Source organism: Lotus japonicus, chromosome 2 (genome assembly GCF_012489685.1).
Source record: "Lotus japonicus ecotype B-129 chromosome 2, LjGifu_v1.2".
Classification (NCBI taxonomy): domain Eukaryota; kingdom Viridiplantae; phylum Streptophyta; class Magnoliopsida; order Fabales; family Fabaceae; genus Lotus; species Lotus japonicus.
In genome coordinates this window covers 57,553,843-57,564,022 of record NC_080042.1, presented here as the reverse complement: position 1 = coordinate 57,564,022, position 10,180 = coordinate 57,553,843, and the positions used below count along the sequence as shown (strand labels likewise).

General features: G+C 40.7%; 1 pseudogene; it reads left to right on the top strand.

Moving 5' to 3' along the window:
• Nucleotides 1–5,378: 5,378 nt before the first annotated feature.
• LOC130736710 (pentatricopeptide repeat-containing protein At3g22470, mitochondrial-like) lies at nt 5,379–6,541 on the top strand (annotated as a pseudogene).
• The last annotated feature ends 3,639 nt before the right edge of the window (nt 6,542–10,180 follow it).

Sequence of the window (10,180 nt, the reverse complement as noted above, 5' to 3'; positions counted from 1 at the left end):
GTCTTCACGGCAAGGTTCCACGAGCACTGTGATAGGTACCAGAGGTTTTAGGAAGAAGAAACTGAATTACTGATATATTGATAGGGAATTTCTGATGAGAACACCAGAAATTCTTAGGAAATACAGAAGTAATGGAAGCAAAATACAGAAAGCAATAAAGCTAGGAACAATTCGAGAGTGTTCCCTTCTCTCCCAATTCTAACAGAAATGATGCCTACCTTTCTCTCTCCCCCCCTCAAGTGTTTATACACACCTTCTGGCCTGATCCTCTGCAAAGAGGATCTGCCAGCTCATCAATTAGTTATTTTCCCCCATGTGTGGTAGTGGAATCGATGGCTGTTCCCACTTTGCCCCTGCGTGTGTACACCTTAGAGTAGTCTTTCTTTAGCTTGTGGATTAAGTCCCTATCATCACTTCCCCCTTTGAAAAACACCTTGTCCTCAAGGTGGAAGGTTGGGAATTGCTGCTGGAATTGATGCAGGGATTCCCAAGAATTCTCAAACTCAGGGAGATTCCTCCATTGGACTAGTAGCTCTATCTCCCCAGTTGAACTGACCCTGGAATCTAGTACAGTAGCTGGCTCCACTTGGAGTTCCCATGCTTCAGATAGTCCCTGAGGTAATGGTTGGACTGGAACTGAAGGAGTTAGAGATTTCTTCAGTAAGGATATATGGAATACAGGGTGCACTAAGCATCCTGCTGGAAGTTGTAACTTATAGGCCACTGCACTGATCTTCTCAATAATCTTGAAGGGACCATAAAACCTTGGACTGAGTTTTTGGTTGGTCCTTTTGGCTAGGGATTGAAGTTTGTAAGGTTGGATCTTAAGGTAAACAGCATCTCCCACATTAAATTGAATGTCCCTTCTGTGCTTATTGGCTTGTTGCTTCATCTGATTTTGAGCTTGAGCCAAATTAGCTTTTAGTTCTTCTAGCATAAGGTTTCTTTCAGCAGTTAGCCTAGAAACCTCTTCTATTGCTGTTTGTGTCACATCTCCCCTGATGATTGCTGGAGGGTCTTGGCCATATAGAGCTTTGTAAGGGGTAGATCTGAGGGATGCATGGTAGTTAGTGTTGTACCAGTATTCTGCCCATGCTAACCACTTGGGCCATAGCTTGGGTTTGGTCCCTGTTAAGCATCTCAGATAGGTCTCCACACATCTGTTTACCACCTCAGTTTGACCATCTGTCTGAGGGTGGTAAGCTGTACTATATTTCAGCTTAGTGCCAGCTAACTTGAATAGTTCTGACCAGAAGGAACTCATAAATACACTGTCCCTGTCAGAAACAATGGTCTTAGGAAAACCATGTAACCTGACTACTTCTTGAATGAAAGTTTCAGCTACAGTTTTTGCAGAATAGGGGTGAGATAGTGCTATAAAATGAGCAAATTTGGTGAGCCTATCCACCACTACTAGTATAGTATCTTTCCCCATAGTCCTGGGTAGCCCTCCTATGAAATCCATACTGATATCAGTCCAGATTTGAGAAGGAATGGGCAAAGGTTGAAGGAAACCAACAGGGCTCAAGGCCTGATACTTGTTCCTCTGGCACACTTCACAACTTTGGACATAATGTTGGATATCTGTCCTCATGTTTTCCCAGTAAAAGAGGGAGGAAATCCTCTTCATAGTTCTGAAGTGACCAGCATGTCCTCCCACTGCAGAGTTATGGAATTCCTCCAATATTCTGGGAATCCTAGGTGATGATTTAGGTATTACTACCCTGCCCTTGAAGTAGAGCAACCCCTTTCTGAACTCAAATTCCTGATTAGAGTTTGGATCAGTCATGAGAGCTTTGATCATTCGACCATACTTGGCATCCTGAATCAATTCTTCATCTAATCCCTCCCACTCTTGGCATTGAGCTACAGAGATAGCAGAGAAATTAAACTTCCTTGAGAGAGCATCTGCAGCTTTATTCTCAATTCCAGGCTTGTATTTAATTGTGAAATTGTATCCCATTAGCTTAGTAATCCATTTCTGCTGATCTTCACCTATAATTCTCTGTTCAGTCAAGTATTTGAGGCTCTTTTGATCTGTGTGGATCACAAAACTTCTTCCTAGCAAGTAGGGTCTCCACTTTTGGACAGCTAGTACAATAGCCATGAGTTCCCTTTCATAGACAGACTTGTTTTGGTTTCTGTCTGACAGAACCTTGCTCATGTAAGCCACGGGTCTTCCTTCCTGCATAAGGACAGCCCCAATCCCTTTGCCAGAAGCATCAGCCTCAACCACAAATTGCTTGTCAAAGTTGGGAGCCACTAGAACTGGTAGGGTAGTCATAGCAATCTTCAATTTCTCAAATGCTTCTGTGGCTGTTTGATCCCAACAGAAGTTGTCCTTCCTCAATAGTTGAGTTAAAGGAAAAGCTATTTTGCTGTATCCCTTGACAAACTTTCTGTAGTAACCAGTCAATCCTAAGAAACCCCTCAAGCTCTTCAAATCCTTGGGGATAGGCCAGTCTATCATGTCATGAATCTTGCTAGGGTCAGCAGCCACTCCTTGTCCAGATATGATATGTCCTAAGTATCCCAATTGCTTCTTCCCAAGTGAACACTTCTTCTGATTGGCCACCAACTGGTTTTCCTTGAGAGTGTGGAGAACTTGTCTCAAGTGCTCCTTATGAGTCTCATCATCCTGGCTGTAAATAAGGATGTCATCAAAGAAGACGAGGGCAAATTTTCTGAGATAAGGCTTGAGAACTTGATTCATTAAGGCTTGGAATGTGGATGGAGCATTGGTGAGCCCAAAGGGCATTACCACATACTCATAGTGTCCCTCATGTGTCCTAAATGCTGTTTTGGGAATGTCTTGCTCTTGCATCCTAATTTGATGGTATCCAGACTTTAAATCCAATTTGGAGAACACTTGGGCAGTCCCCAGCTCATCCAACAACTCCTCAATCACAGGAATTGGGAATTTATCAGGTATAGTCATCTTGTTTAGGGCTCTGTAATCAACACAGAACCTCCAACCCCCATCCTTTTTTTTTACTAGGATCACTGGACTGCTATAGGGACTTGTGCTGGTCCTGATAACCCCTGAGTGTAACATGTCTCTCACCAATTTCTCTATCTCATTCTTCTGATAATAAGGGCATCTATAGGGCCTGATATTGGGAATTGTTGCTCCTTCCTTCAAGGTTATAGCATGATCACAACTCCTTGATGGTGGAAGCCCTGGAGAGTCTTGAAAGACTTCTGGAAATTCAGCTATGATGGCAGCCATCTCTTCTGAAATCCCCTCTTCACCTCTGGTGTTTAACATAGGGTCTTCACAAGTCAAATAAAACCCCTCTCCTTTGTTGTGCATGGCTTTGCACAAAGCTTTCAAAGAAGTTTGGGTTCTGCTCAAAGTGGGATCCCCTCTTAATACCATCTTCCTTCCCCCAACTTTCCATTGCAGAATTAAGTTCTTAAAATTGGCTTTCACATCTCCCAAACTAGATAACCAGTCCATTCCCAGCACTAAATCTGTTCCCCCAAGTTCCAGTACATAGTAATGTTGGATTAGATGCATACCTTGTACCAATATGGGTAAGTTCTTGCAAACTCCTTGATTCTGGATTTTGTCTCCATTTCCTATTTCCACTTCATAAGCTACTGTTTCAGTCACAGGTAGTTTCAGCTCATTGACCAATCCCTGTGAAATGAAGTTACTTGTAGCACCACAATCTATGAGAGCTAGAATTGTCCTCTCAATACCTTCAAGAGCCAACTGTCCCATCAGTTTGAATGATCTGCTGGTGGTGATTCCTTCTTTACTCTTCAGAGAAAGGAGTAAGGTTTTGTGCTCCATAACCAATTCTTCTGACTCAGCTTCATAGAAAGGCGCTTCATCCTCTTCCTCTTCTTCCCCAGTTTCTATTAGCATGAACTGATAGTGCTTCATTCTGCACACATGCTCCCGATTCCATTTGTCCCCACACTTGAAACACAATCCCCTCTTGCTGCGATCATTGAGTTCTGTTTGAGTGAGCCTCTGTCCACCAGTCCATTTTTTTTCTTGTGGTTTCTGCTCCCCTGTTTTAGTGTCAGAAGCATTCTTCTCTGTCTCCGTGGTTCCAGAATTCGTATTCTTCCATTTACTGCCATCCACCCAGTGATTAGCTGTTCTGTAAGTGGTCATCCCCTTCTCCTTCCATCCCCGCTTGTCTTCATCACCCCCTTTCCCCAAACACATTGCTCTGTTTTTCTCTTCAAGGAGCAGAGCACGGTCCATAACCTCAGCAAGGTTTCCCAGTGGATATAGCTTGAGTTCAGCTCGAATCTCTTCCTTGAGTCCATTCAGGAAGATACCAGTGACCATTTCCCGATCCAAGTGTCGCAGTGGTGCAGCGACCATTTCGAATCGCTCCCTGAACTCCATTACGCTCCCTGTCTGCTTAATACTCAACAATGGTCCAAGCGGGTTCTGTACCAATTCGGGTTGAAACCTTCGAATCAACGCTTCCTTGAACACCTCCCACGTACGTTCTGGAGCGTGCTCCTCCCACCATTGGAACCAATTCAGAGCGCGATCTTCCATAGCTATTACGAACAGCTTCACCTTCTCGCCGTCGTCGATGTGGTTGAGGCTGAAGAAACGTTCAACCCGAACGATCCAGCCATGGGCATCTTCACCGTTGAACAAAGGAAGATCTATCTTCCTTCCTGTTCTGATGCGTCGTCTGGGTGAGTCGTCATCGTGGCGGAGGACGACAGAGTGAGAACTCCGAGAGTCATCTAGCGATGGGTCTGAAACACGACTCTCAGTGCGGTGACGGCGACGGGGTGTGTGGGATCTTCCCCTGCTCCGGCGACGCTCTTGGTGGAGCATCAGCTCGTGAAGCTGGTCGACCATCGTTCTCATCTCAGTGACATTTCGTTCCACGTTCTCAATTCTGTGCTCCATCTGCGCGCGGGTATTTACCATACAAAGCTCCCTTTAGATCAGGAGCTCTGATACCAATGATAGGTACCAGAGGTTTTAGGAAGAAGAAACTGAATTACTGATATATTGATAGGGAATTTCTGATGAGAACACCAGAAATTCTTAGGAAATACAGAAGTAATGGAAGCAAAATACAGAAAGCAATAAAGCTAGGAACAATTCGAGAGTGTTCCCTTCTCTCCCAATTCTAACAGAAATGATGCCTACCTTTCTCTCTCCCCCCCTCAGGTGTTTATACACACCTTCTGGCCTGATCCTCTGCAAAGAGGATCTGCCAGCTCATCAATTAGTTAATTTCCCCCATGTGTGGTAGTGGAATCGATGGCTGTTCCCACTTTGCCCCTGCGTGTGTACACCTTAGAGTAGCCTTTCTTTAGCTTGTGGATTAAGTCCCTATCACACTGCAATTTCATGATGACGTGCTGGCCCAGGGGTTTCGGTTGGATCAAGTCACTTACGCGACCTTGATCAATGGCCTATGTAAAATGGGGCAAACAGAAGCTGCTTTGGAGTTGCTTAGGCGGATTGAAGGGCGAGGGATTAAACCTAATGTGATAATGTACACCACCATCATCGATAGCCTCTGTAAAGATAAGCTTGTAAGTCATGCTTGCAATTTATATTCTGAAATGATTGTCAAGGGAATATCTCCTGATGTTGTCACTTACAGTGCTTTAGTGTATGGCTTTTGCATTGTTGGTCAATTGAAACAAGCAATTGGGTTGCTAGATGAAATGACAACAGAAAACATAGACCCGAATGTTTTTACGTATAATATATTGGTCGATGCTTTAGGTAAGGAAGGGAAGGTGAGAGAAGCTAAGAACATGTTAGCTGTGATGATGAAGCAGGGTGTGAAACCTAATGTTGTTACTTATAATTCTTTGATGGATGGGTATTGCTTAGTTAATGAAGTGAACAAAGCCCAAGCTGTATTCAACACCATGACCCAAATGGGAGTGTTTCCTGATGTTCTGAGCTACAGTATCATGATTAACGGATTATGTAAGATGAAAATGGTGAATGAAGCCTTGAATCTCTTGAAACAAATGCATAGTGAAAAGATAATTCCTAATACAATAACCTACAACTCTCTTATTGATGGTTTGTGCAAATTAGGGAGAATCTCTGATGCTTGGGAGCTTGTTGATGAGATGCATGCTAGAGGTACACCACCTGATGTAATCACTTACAATTCTTTCTTGGATGCTTTATGCAAAAGCCACCATGTTGATAAGGGAATTGCTTTAATCAAGAAAATTATAGACAAGGGTATTCAGCCAGATATGTGCACATACAATATACTTCTGGATGGACTATGCAAATGTGGTAGAATTAAGGATGCACAAGAGGTTTTTCAGGATCTTTTTAAAAAAGGCTATCATATAGATGTCCATACATATACTGTTATGATCAATGGGCTTTGTAACGAAGGCTTGTTTGATGAAGCGTTGGCCTTGCTGTCAAAAAATGGAAAATGAGGGTTGTATCCCTAATGCTATAACTTTTGAAACTATTATTCATTCACTCTTTGAAAATGGAGAGAATGACAAGGCTGAGAAACTTCTTCGTGAAATGATTGATAGAGGTCTACTGGAAAAATTATAGATACACACGGAAAAGGAGACATACATTTTGATTGGTTTGATGATTTTATCAGGTTCCAGATTACTCACTACCTGGAGATGCAGGACCATAGCAGAAAGAGAGCAAGGTATATTGGTGTTAAAGACAGTGAAACATATTGAAGTTCATGAGTTTTGGATTGTGAGGCAGCTAAAAAGGGTTCAATTTTTAGTCCATTGATAGGGCAAGGCTCAGTTTTGGACTTGTGCTCGTACTGATGGATATTGCTAGTTCTATGTTGCTTCTATTTCTGACTTTCACTTGGAAGGTCCTTGCACCATTCTCTGGGTACTCTTGCTGTCCTTGGGACTACCCTCTAAGTCATTTAATTTGTAGTTAAAGTAATTCCTTTAACTGACAGGCTACCTGTTATTTATTTTTCATTTCTCGTCTAACTTGATATATAAATTTTGAACAACTATGTCTTATCCTTCTCTCTTGATGCTGGTCCCATGCTTGCCCTCCCACCAGAGATTTGCATCTAGAATCAGAGCAAATGCAATTTCTTTATCATTAGCCACATATGGGTAATTGATTTTCCTTGATTAATAGGTTACCATATATTTCCCCAATCTCCATGAAAATCTATTCCCCTTTATTAACAAGGCCTGAATTAACAAAAGCTGTAAGCAGCCCAAGAAATGTTACCTGGTCTGGTATAACATATGATAGTTTCATTTGGCTGTACAGCTCACCACATTGAAACCATTCTCTATGTTTAGAATAAGCACTTATCATGGAGTTCCATTCAATTATATCTTTATGGCTGCTTTTGTCTTCATAAAAAAGAGATAGGTTGATCATGTTGATTCCTACCTCACTAGGACCCTATTAAATTCAATTCAATACGTGAACTCTCTCTGTTTTCTGACAGGGTATGTTAATTTGACCTATGCCCTATAGCTTAATATTCTTAAATCTCGTTCAAGTATTTAGAGATTTTGGTGTTTTGCGCTTGTAGCTTATCATATCCAAAGTTTTTCAGGATCTTTACTTTCTATGAAATTGTTTATGTGTGATTTATTATCTTGTCCTATAGCTACATGTTGGCAATTGTATATAGCTGAAAGTTTGAGATATGATGAATTGTGTTGGGAACCCCAACTTCACTAGTCCACAACACAGGAAACAGGTAAGGCAAATATGCAATTGATTTTTTATTGATGAATGAAAAGGGATTACACAGAAAGGGAATGGATCCGATTCTGACACAGAGCACTGCTCCTATAAGAAGCTCAAAGCTTCTTACTCATGACTCTAAAATAACAAATAATCTAGATACCTCTCAACCTCTCTCTCATCCCCATATATTGTTAGCTGACAGAACAATCAAGATTCACTCACTCACCATTCTGTTAGGACCTACTTTGGATTCCCCATTTTACCCCTTCTAGAATAGACTCTCCATAGCTTAGGTCCCTTTGCTTGCTGATGGGCCAAAGGTTCGTCATTTGGGCTGCTGCTTGTATGATTCCCGGGCCTATCAAATTGTGCTAGCAATCCTTATAGGGTTTCAACAATTGGATTTGAGGGTCCTAGTGATTTTATTTGCTTGGCTTTTGCAGTTCTTTAAGCAAAACCGTATGCTTGTAAGCCCTCTAGCCTTCCAAAATATCCTCCTAGCAAGGAAATGGATGCAAAGCTACGGGATGAAGAAGCTAGAAGGTGGCCTAAATTACTTATGGCATCTCAATGACCATTTAATCAGAATCTGTTGAAACCCTTATTATGAACAAAGTTTACCAAAACGCTTAAATGTTGTATATGTTTTCACTATGTTTTACTTTAGTTGGCTCTGCCATCTGTCTTTGTCTCTATAATTACCTATTTTCCATTTTATTTCTGTCATGCATTTGCTCATTTCACGTCTCTTCCTTCTTCATCTTCCTTTAGTTGTTTACTTGTTTAGCATTTGTATGGCTTGAACATGCTTATTTAATTATCCTTCTCCATCTTTATTTTCTCCTCCTCCTCCTCATGTTACTGTAGGCAGCATAAGATATTTCTTTTCAGCTGGCAAAATTAAAATGCACTTCTATCAGTTTTTAATTTAATTATGTAAATTATGTCATTACTGTAAATTGAGAGAAGCTGGTAAAGCTAATGCTGATGGTGTCAAGAAATCTTGTCCACGTGACTGAGCTGGGAGGGGAATTCCTGTTCTAGATGCCAATGCTGAACTGCAAGCAAATATTAATGTATGTTTGATATGACATCTAATTCACTCCAGTAAGTATTTCCTATTGCCTATGAATAATGTGATGAACTAATAAATCTATCAATTGGAATTATGGTGTAGATGTCAACTTTATATGTATAACAAAATCCATTTCTTGTCTAGTTTGCCCTTGGCTGCATGCAGATGCAGTCTCTGTCCATGTATGATTGCAAAAGTCTCTCTCTCTCTCTCTGGCTTTGTGTATTCTTTCTTCACTTTACTAACTTATTTTGGTAGAAGGTTATTAATATAGAAAGTGTATGCTCCTTAACTTATGCTCCAAATAATATCTATTGGTAGGAGTTTACACTTTCTACTGGGAAATTGTAAAAGGAGCATACACTTTGGCATTTTGTATCCTTCCTACTTAACCAAGAATTGATTAACTGGTTTTTCTCCTTTTACAATTTTTCTATGCTAAAAATAGCAACTTGTGTAAATAGGGTCAAAATCTATAGCCATGAGTGGCAGTGTAATGTGCATTTGCTCATCATCTCCTTCAAATAGCGATCATCTGCAGTTTAATTTTTAACTGGATGAGATCTTATCCATTGAATATTATGTGTTTTATAGTTAACTAAATTATATACATACAATGGTTTATTCTCTCACCATTGGATTGAACTGTAGGGACATGCAGTTTGGGGTTAACTCCTGAGAATCCTGGTCAAGTGCAATTTAAGTTTGTGGTTCCAGAATTCGACTTTTAGAAGGCTGCAATTTTGTAACCACCGAATTTATCTTTGGGAATTGCACACCTACTTGATTCCACTCTTATCTACTTGATTCTTAATTATTTGTTGAGATTTATATATCTTCTGTTTAGTTGGGTTCATTAAGTTTCTTTGTTGAAAGTGTTTTTGAAAGGATGTTTGGTCGAAAATATGAATGTGCATACTATCTGAAAATTGTTGAGATTTTGTTTGACTATATGTAAAGTTTGCTGAGATTTTTGTTTCGAATGAATGCAAAATTTATGCGGATACAAATGTGAAGGTAAATTCGCATGTAATAATAGTACTTTTCATGCTTAATTCTAGCCCGTGGGTTTTCTTTTCAAAAATATTTGTAGGTACAATCGCAGAACTTGCCCACAATATTATGAAATTTGATGGGAATTTCCCCAAAATGGTTCACAAGAGAAACAGCAGGAATTTTTTTTTTTGTTACAAGAGGAAAATTAACATAAGAGAAAAACTAACTAATCGCATCCAAATACAGCGATGCATAAACAAATGAAGGAGGATTCCTCTAAATTCGCTTATTGGCTTCCTCTCTAGCAGCTTCCTTGGCCAGCTGATTTGTTGTGTTGTTCTTGTCTCTCTCTATAAGTTGCAAGTGCCAACTCTGCACCGTCCCCATTGCGGAGCGCACCCGGTTAATGATATCTCTGTCCCAGAAAT